The sequence below is a fragment of the Zerene cesonia genome, chromosome 26, assembly GCF_012273895.1.
Source record: "Zerene cesonia ecotype Mississippi chromosome 26, Zerene_cesonia_1.1, whole genome shotgun sequence".
Lineage (NCBI taxonomy): Eukaryota > Metazoa > Arthropoda > Insecta > Lepidoptera > Pieridae > Zerene > Zerene cesonia.
This window is the reverse complement of record NC_052127.1, coordinates 6253387-6264250: the sequence shown is the minus strand read 5'-3', so window position 1 is coordinate 6264250 and position 10864 is coordinate 6253387.

The window sequence follows — 10864 nt, the reverse complement described above, 5'->3', positions numbered from 1 at the left end:
AATTATCTTGCTACTTAGCTTAGTCAATACCCTGCTAGGCAGCGCGGTTTGAAATAGTTATTTCCCTAGGTGCAGTTGAAACCGCCTCGCAAAAATAATTTAATGAGACGTCAAGAGCCGGTTAGCCCGTCGTAAAATATTTTACTACGAAAAAATTACAAGTGCTTCATTATTATCACGAGTGCGTTTGGTGCTGTGCCAAGGCATCACGAATGCACCGATATAAAAACTCTTCAATGTAATTTATTTATATTGAATTGACTCAGTGTTGCTGGAAATGTTATCTGGATTTCTTTATAGCTCTCTTTTATTATGTCTGAAGCGGTTATTAGAAATGTGTGCATTTGAAAATGTCCTGTCGAGTTTCGATACACAAAGTTAATAGTCCTGGATCAAGTGGATTTGAAGGGCTCGTGATTACCCACATCATATAAACATACTAAATCTGTAGATAATTTAATAAATACTCTAAAATAAAAGATCGACAATTTATTACAATCTCATTATAGTAGATAAGTCACGAACTATATTTTAAGGTCATTACTCAGACGAATGAAGTCATCATTAATAACTTATGCTGAGAATTAGCTAACCCGGTTCGAATCGATAAAAATATTGGAATTTACAATAAAAAAACACACGTATTTCGACCGGCGAGCGATTAGAAACTTAATTAAATAATTTAGTGCTTATTTCTAATGATTTACTTGTCTAGTTCCGTTATCGTGATTTCTTTTACTTTATTATTGAGTTGAGTTATCGCTTCCCAACATAGAGTGTCTATATCCTGACTCGGATTATGAAAATAACGGTTATTTTGCATGATATTATGCGAATGAAGATTGTGCAGATATATAAGTCTTGGCACGTGAGTTAACTTTGTTACTGGCGAGCGTAGGATGAAAGTTATGATTATTTGACTAAGACCTCCTTTATAAGCAGGGTCGTCGCTTTTTGCTATCGTTTATTGCGAAAACAAGACCGCGATAATGGTAGATTATTACATATATGCAAAATTATGTACCTACGTATCGAAATATGTCTATTCTGTATCGAGATTCGAGAGATATATGTAAATTTAACAATTGAACAAACGTTTTGAATTTTACAATAGCTCTTGAAAAGCCTAGCAACTGATTCCCCTTCGAAATCAAAATGTATCTGAAGTCAAAGATTTGATACAGGTAGGTTCGAGCAAAACATAGGTACATAATATAAAGAAATTCGTTACAACAATCGTAAAACTTAAGATCGCCAAAAAGTCAACCGGCACAAAAACCTGCTAAGCCAAAAAGTATTAAACAACATAATGCGCAATTTAAAAGTCGACAAAAAGTCAAAACGAGCCCCTTTCAAAGCAACCGGTTTCGCTCAAGATGCTGTGGCGATCCTTAACTTTCTGATTCCCGATTTGAGCAAAAAATCTTCGGGTTCCTTGCAGGTTAATATTTCAGACACAAAAGAGAAATTTTTATACACTATAATAACAAAGAGTAAACTGAAAACTTATTTTATCAAGTACGTGTTTACTATGTGAACTCTTACAAGATTTTATGTTTAATTAGTCGGTTTCTTAAAACCCACACCGATTCGGAATGTTTAAACTTAACATCTTACATCCGGTAACTTCAAAATAACTCGAATATTTTATGTGCTTCAGGATTTAAAAGAAAAACGGTGAGGGGTACAGAATTGCAATCAGTTCTTTGGTAAAGTTAGCTAGTAGGTTACCGCATGGTCAGTCGCATGCGGTGGATGATCGTTTAATGGTAGTAATGTAATGTCTCCTAATGGACCCTTAAATCGCAAGTTACACAACAGCCTCAAATGCCTTCAAGTATTGATTAGCTTTGACACGTCGCCACTAAACCTATAAAGCTAGGCTTCACAAAGAATACAATAAAGCGATTAATCACTAGTAACCCACTTAGCAGCTAGTGAGAAACCCGTCTCCGCCGGCCAGCTTTCGTGTCCATACTCGGAGGAAAGGCCTGGTGTTGGTAATTGAATCAATCAATTGCTTCTGGAAACTGTAGATGGACATGTATGGATGGTGGTTGAATTGCTGGTAAAAACATCCAGGTTTTTTCAGTGTTTATTTTAGTTATGTCGGTGTATAGGATAGGCTGATAGTCTGGTCTTTATGATGTTTCCGTTTGCAACAAATGTACGCGATTTCCATTTTCAATAATGATTAAAGAAAATTTGTACGCAATTATGATGAATTTAAAATTTATGTTAATTTAAAGTACCACATTTTTTATTGTTGTCCTAATAATAGATAGATAATAATATCACGCTCCTCCTCGCTCAATCGCTGCTGTTGTGACGTGAAAGAAGACAAAAAAACTAATAAGCTAACTAATACTTATACATTAGTAATATTTGTATGGATATCTAGCAAGGTTCACACCGGGTATAGTAAGTACACCCACGCTCGCTCACGACGGGCGGGCGTGGGCGTCCGAAATTATGATTAACTCCAGAACACATCCTCTGTTGTGAGGAAACCTCATTTGTATCTATTAGAGGCTTCATTCATAAGTCTGGAATAGTGCATTTATGATATTTAAGGGAGGTGATGAGCCGTCTCAAGCCTGATGAGTCAGATGGAAAATGATATCAATGCATATTCGTGATATATGTATACTTAAATAGATTTCCTAATTAGGTACACTGTTCTATATATCTATGCATAATACTTAATCCTACTTCCTATCCCACTAATATTATTGTACTATAAAGAATAAATAAATAAATGCGAAAGTTTGTACGGATGTGTGTGTGTTTCTTACATGCTAAAACTACTGAACCTATTGCAATGAAATTTGGTACGTACACAACTGGACAACTGAATATAATAACATGTAAGCAACTTTTTATCCTGATATTTCTACGGGAAACCGCGGGGCGCAGCTAGTATAATATATGATTTTTTTTTGTCTGAAAATAGAGGGCTAGAGAGTGACATATGCCAGTATCGTTTTAACGTGGTCGAACGTCACCCTTTAGTGTGTGAGTTTAGCAATAAAAGTTTTTCATTTAATTCATTTATTATGCTACGAATGATACACAATAAATGTCGCCTTTCACAATAGTTCAGATTGAAACTAGGTGATATAAGATTTATATGTCCATTCTTAGTTATTTCTCACACCTATCACAATAATGTGAATGTCTAGAGTCTACATTGTAACGAGTAGAATCATTATTCGAATTATATTATTACCCGTTATTACAAGACGAAGGCTGTTGAAATTAGTGCAAATGAAAATAATGAAGTACATTTCTTTATGCATGTGTTTTTGTTTATCTACTGACTAGCTGTTGTCCGCGGCTGCGCACGCGTTAATTCGGAGTAGCTAATTGATGTTATTATACATATAAACCATCCTCTTGAATCACTCTATCTATTAAAAAAAACACCATCAAAATCCGCTGCATAGTTTTAAAGATTTAAGCATACATAGGAACATAGGGACAGAGAAAGCGACTTTGTTTTATACTATGTAGTGGTAGTCACTGTCGAATGCTTTAATCAAGTAATTAACAAAGCTGATACAATCCTACATAGTAAGTACCTACTATAGTGGCGCTTTAATATTGTACAATTTTTATATCAACCGAATATTGAGAACAATTATTATGCTTGCCCATAATATTGTTTACATTATCGAGATATTATCATAATATATATGTATATATTATTGTTCATCTATTATGTCACTGGTACCGCGAGTGTGAGGTCACGCGAGGAGAGTCAGGGTATATAAATAGACGGTGACAATGAGTGCGTAATCACACAACTGCCGATAACCTACGACTCTTACCGTCGATAAGAACATGACTCAACTGCGATGTGTGAAAACAAATAGACTGGAAGAACTGCTAAATCCACTGGTGTGATTGGTTAATACCGCTTGCTAAGTTCAAGGTAGCCTATATAATAATATAAGTGGTTGTGTATTATAGCTATTGGTCATGAAATACTTCTCGGGTTTAATATATTTGTATGTTTGTGTGTTTGACCTTGCATAGCTAATAGTATATTTAAATACCTATTGTAATTCAGCATTTTTAGCTCGAGTCTAAGACATTATGGTAATGGTTTGGACGTATATGGTAATTTAAAATAATATTAAAAACGCGAAAGATTGAGCTATTCGATGTATGTTTGTTTCTCCTTTGGCGCGAAAACCGCTAAACGGATGTTGATTATAAGTATAATTAATATCAAGTGTCAAGAGACAGTAATGTTACTTATGTACCAGAATAACATACAATAGAAAATTTCGTCTGCGGGTGGAACCGCGATTTCAAACGGTTATTTATTAAGTTTATTAAGTTTTGTAAGGATGTGTGTGTGTTTGTTGCTCTTTCACGCAAAAACTACTGAACCGATTGCAATGATATTTGGTACGTAGACAGCTGGACAACTGGTATAACATATAAGACACTTTTTATCCCGATATTCCTACGGGATCCGGACGTACGCGGGGCACAGCTAGTGATTTCATATCTTTAGATTTGGAACCGGCCGATCCTAGCGCAGAATGAGTTGGAACAACAAAAATAACTATGACAATATGCGGCCTAATTGCGGAGTGCGATAACTTGAAGTCTTCGCTGACTCACGGCAATGCAACATGATCTCATTCGTTTGCTTGTTCACTGGGATCTGGTGCAGCTAAGGTTGACATCAGGAATGCGATATGTTTTCAAAAATATGGCATAATTATCGGTTGGATCCTTCACGGGTTGTTTAAAATTTTTTGCTCTATTATGACGATTTAAATACGCTTTTTTTGTGAGTTTTAACTCGAAAGTATATATTTATTTTTCTAATGCGCAAAGCATTTTGTGAACGAAAGTTCATTTTAAATAGATTTTACAATATATGTACCTTAATCTATATTGATAAGTTTTAATAATAAACGTTTCAGAAATATAATTATTGCCGAAGTTATTTTAAGATCTCATCACTAATAAGATTATATTGAGCTCGAGTATCATATTTTTATGAAAGCCGAAGCCAAGCAAGCTCGGGTATTAATGTTGTTTTATAACTACTTTAACGCCGATTAAATTTTGTAGGTATTGTGGTTAAAAATGCATTTTTGCACCGGATATTACATACCTCTTATTTATTTACCGATTTTCCCAGTATAGATATTAATTAATCTGTAGAAAGGAGATTATCTGATACACGAGACATGACAATTGCGTGTCGTTGAACCCTCCACTCTTGATCGTTAGATCGACGACCATTTAAGACAATTCACTTCCTATAATTCCAGTTGACTTTAAACGAAGTGTTTTATATGTAACTATGTATGTTTATGTGTACGCTTTTGCAATACCAAGATACCAAGATTTTCATCGTTTGACGAATTTTGTAATGTCTATCTTCTTCTAAGGAAGAAAGTTTATGCAATGTAATTAGTTGTTTTTTTCATTTATTGTTTTTTATGTATGCTCCCTTATATACAAAAGAATAAAAAATACATAGTCCTTTTGTTACTAAAACACTTCTAAATTTCTCTCTCGTTAAAAATCTTATATTAATTGCTGACAATGTTGCAAGTAGCCTAGTACAGAAAAACTACATTTTTATTTAGTCCTTTATTAACTTGCTGGTGGATTTTTAAATCGTCAAGTTGTAATAAATCATAAATATCCCTTTTCGCTCAACGGGTCTCCACTTTTATTGCTCGACATTCGGTTACAGCAATCCGCCTCGCCCGTTCCGTATACGGAAATGGGGAAAAGTTTGACATTTTTACAACACAATGGGATGCAATTTGAGCCGGAGTTCGCGAAGTTTTTGTATAAAATCCGCCCCAACTATTTAAAGACGCCGTATCGTGCAAGCTACGGTACCGTCGAGATATCCCCACCCCGCGTACGGTCAGCAAACAAGGGATTATATTGAGGCTTTAAGTTTTTGTCTCTTTTGTCAAATTTCGCTTGTGTGGTTACACACTCCACATTACATGTCAGTGTAATTTAGAAATTTTATCTAATATTGAATTAAATGAGTTTGAAGTTTTGATTGGTCTTTTGGTTGGAGTTGGATGGATTGGTTGATTACGTTGCTGAGTTTTATGTTTTGTTACACTGTTTGTTTTTTATATTATTATCATTGAATAAAATTTGTTCACTCTAATTATACTTTTGCCGTTCACTAAAATTACTAAAGCAATCAATGATTAGAACGTGAATATGACCCTAAATATCTCAACCTTTATATTTCCTGCTAGTGGCAGAAAATGGCACTCATCGACTAAACCTTGCGCTACGTTAATTCCCTTACCGCTAGGAAGACGCCCCCTTCACTGGGAGGTAATAAAAGTATGCAGCAGTAAATAAGTGCACAACGCGAATCGTTCCGTTTCCGTCATTCCGCGCCACTGTTTATGTGTTCGTCTAGACCGAGGCACACTTCGGACCGACTTGAGTGGTTTTATGACCGTTTAACAGCAGCACGTTCTGGTATTATCATCTGGCTTATATAGGATTGGCGATGTTGATTTATTATATTATGGAGACATGATGTAAGGTTTCCGCAAAACGTTGATGGTGGTGAAAAACTAAATGTGCGGTCAGTTAATGGCTGTTGTTAATTGTTTTTAAGTGTACATTGTGGTATTTGTTAAGTAATGTAATTAATTAATAAGACAATACGTTAAATTTTAAGGCGTCAATGTTAAGTAATACACACTTGAGTGATGGTGTTTACCTACGAGATGTTGTTGTCATTTTCAAGGAAGCAAGTTCGTAGATAAAGCGCTATATATTTTTCTAACGTACTTTAAAATTGAGTCTTTAACTGCATGACTCATTATTTTAACGAGACCTTTATCATACATTTACAGCACATAATAACTCTTTACGAGTATGAATAGACTACAAACTTGTGCTTATATTTTCGCATTCTCTTGGTATAAATAATTTCTCACCTCATACCTACTTTTTACGTTGCTTTTACAATACTACGTACGTAACAAAACTCCAAGCACTATTCGTGTCTTATAAAAATCGCTCGATGTTTTTGACCCCGCAGCCGTTGGACACGTACAGTATTCGCATCGATGATGTCATGAACTTGAATGTAATCTTTAACGGCGGCGGTTTATAGTTGTCCCTAATTGTGGTACAGGTTTTTTGGCGCGAACGTCTCTGGACCGGTCCCCTTGCATTAGCATGCGGTGATGTCACTATAACCTCGCTGAATTATTGTGATGGTACGCTGCTTTTGGAAGATTCTGTTTATTGCACAATGTTTGTTATTTACTTATTCGGCCACCCTAATGTATTGGTCATTTGGAGGGTAGTTAACTGCATTTATTTGGGATTTATTGTGTAGTAGAGTGTGTCTTCGAGTTTAATGTCGGAGGACATAGTGGATGTGTAGAATTCGTTTTGAGGAACTTTTTTATTCTTATAATACTGTATAAATATAATATAGAGCAATTATAGATCCTGTGTAGATAGTATAGTGTATTTCACACTTGATCAAATATTTTTTCTACCAAAAAGGAGGTCATAGTAGCACGTGTTTTGTTTCATATTTGACTAGCATTTAGTCTCTGGGCCGTTGAACCCTAAAACGATCGGTGTTGAATTGGCGGATGATAACTGTTGAACAAAATATGTTAGGTAATTGCTGTCTTTTACCATTAAAACTCATTTTACCAAATGTATTACTTACCTGGAATCATATTTCCTGAACAGGAAATGTCGAGTCGTTAGTGAGTATTTTTCAATGGGCATTTTTTATATTAATTTTTTTTTGTGTGTAATCAGATATCGGGATAAGTTACAGGGTGATTATGGTTATATGGATGGATGATATTAAGGAATCTTAATTAGATAGATTTTCGGTACAACTTAAACAGTTAGTGGCATACTCTAGTAGGTAGTAATAATCGTCATAAACGTAAAGGAAAACATGTAACTTACATTAAATATGTAACAAACTAGAATAACAACTGCACGTAGATAAGTTTAGATGTAAACGGACAAGTCATTGTTGTAAATGATTTTTAAATTAACCGGGTTCAACGCAGCTTGAATGGCCCCCTGATGCCATGTCGTGCGGCATTATTATATTTGCGAGTACAATTGTGTCATTGTTGTTTAGAATTGAAACTTGGATCCCACGTAAGGTGTAATTAGGATGGGCATTATGTGTGCACACGATATGTTGTGCTTTGTTGCTGTTGTGTGGCGTTTTGGTTGCATTATATTGGGAATTGAAATACAATTAAGATATATTTACATATCCGTATAAATAATAAAAAATAAAAATAAGTTTATTTCTCAACCATTTGCACACATACAAACAAAACGTTAGTCCCGTACTAGATATTAATCTGTATTACAGGTACCGATACCCTTCCATTGATACGATACAGTTGAAAGAAAAAAATTAAAGGAAATAGTTATATAAATACAAACAAAAAAAAAAAATAAATATAGATATATTTATATGTCCGTTAAATTTTTTGCGATGTCTTGTTAGTTAGTTTTTAATGTGAAGTTAAAGAATATAGCAGCCCATCGAGCTAAAATAGATAACATAATGTGTCCTCGCATTTTGGTAATCCTTAGTTGATGTATACTAGCTGCGCCCCGCGGTTTCACCCGCGTAAGTCTGTATCCCGTAGGAATATCGGGATAAAAAGTTGCCGGCTCTGTAGTTTTTACGTGAAAGAGCAATAAACACACACATCCTTACAAACTTTCGCATTTATATTATTAGTAGGAAGTAGGATTAGTAGGATAGGATAGGATTCGCTACAGTCATGGAGACAAAAATGTATTAAGTGAATACTAGTTACCGTGTTTTAATAAAAAAACAATATGATGTTAGGTTCGGAGGTGATTTAACTCGAAATATTGTATTTTTTGCAATTATTCAGAAAAACTTAGGTAATGATAATGAGTGAAAAAAAACCACAAGGCACCTAGGATATATGACCTCATCGAGGTAGCATAAAGCGACGATGACGTCACCGCGTTAATATTAATGACGTAAGAGTTGCAGACAGACGGCAGATTTTAAAGTCAAATGGGGGATGCACTTCTAGTTCGTTAAAATGCGCGCATAGAGTGCTCCTGGTTTATTCATATTTTATTTCCAAGTTTAATGTTTGCAATTTTCAGTGACTCTGGGCTTTCTTTTCACCTCTAAATGTCTGTATCTTCACTACATAGTGTAAAAGAAAGTAGCTTTCTCTGTCGCTATGTCTCTATATATGCTTAAATCTTTAAAACTACGCAACGGATTTTGATGGGGTTCCTCTTAATAGATAGAGTGATTCAAGAGGAGGGTTATATGAATAACATCTGTTAAACTACTCCGAATTAACTCGTCCGAAGCCGCGGGCCAAAGCTAGTTATATTATGCACTAGCTGTTCGCCAGCTTCGCCCTTGGCACATACATATAATGATATGTTACTCATTGAAGTTGCAGCTTAGTAATAGAAAGATAATGTTTTAAATCAGTCCAGTGGTTTCTGTGTGAAAACGTTAGAAACATACAAAAAATATAAAAAGTTTTATAAATATTATTGTAGACACACGTATATATACATAATATATTGTAGGAATTTTGCTGTTTAGAACTTTATTTTGCCTTCTCATAAGAAGAAATTGTAGAATTAATTAAAGTAATAGAAATTTATTTCTGTTGGAGGCCTCAGAAGGCTAGGTGTATTAGTTAGTAGTTAAAAGTTTAATTAATGTTCAAATGCCAGGTCTATTTAGAATATCTATTTCAAAATAACAAACGATTAATGTCAGCATTAAACACTGATAAAAGTTTAGGAATTGAAATATTATCTTGTTTATTATTATCGTCGGATAATCAATGATACAGTTGGACGTTTATTGCATTTGTCCGTTTGTCTGTCTAGACTGTAGACAGACGGGCGTCGAAGGTAATCGAAACTCATAGTATTGGGGTCGTGTACAAGATAATTAATTATAAAAAAAATGTTTTATCACATTGTGGGGTAGATGATTATTTTATTAATAGATTTTCGTTACGTGTATGTTCGTTTTGTGTTCAGTAAACAACCTGCGATATTTGTTTGATTTGTATTTACTATTGTAACCACCAAGGAGGTCGTGGTGGTATGCGATGTTATGATTGAACTTTATTTTTATAGAGACGATAGTTATTGCAAAACTAAATGATTTAAACAGCGTCTCTTGTTTGCTTCTTATTCTGTAATCAAATGTTTCTATTGCATATAGAATATTTGCCACAGCGTTATTGCCTCAGTATAAACTTAACCAGAATGAAATTTATATTTTCGAATAGCATAACCCAAGTAGATAATAGAACATTAAATAAACGTTAACTGAACGACCGTCATTGCTGACAGCTCGTGACGAATCTCCGACAAAAGATTATAAAAACTGAATTCAATTGTATTACATCATGATATTATTCTTCAGCTGTATTCCGTGGAAATGACATGACGACATCGTTGTGGGGGAGGGGGGGTGCACGGCGCGCGTGTCAGAATGTGAAATGTTTTGGATTCTGATGTCATTAGCGGAGTTTCGTATGGTACAACGGCGGTGTTTTGACATGATTATGCATTTATGAGCGGTACCATCGGCAAACTATGTTCTTCGGATTGTATAAATCTATACGAATATTATAAAAATGAAGATGATGAAGAATGAAGATTATTTGTTATTTTGTTTGTTTGGTTGAACGCGCTAATCGCGGAAACTACTGGTCCGATTTGAAAAATTATTTCTGTGTTAGATAGCTCATTCATTGAGAAGGCTATAAACTAAATATTTACCATGGGCGAAGCCGGAGCGGACCGCGAGTTCCATATA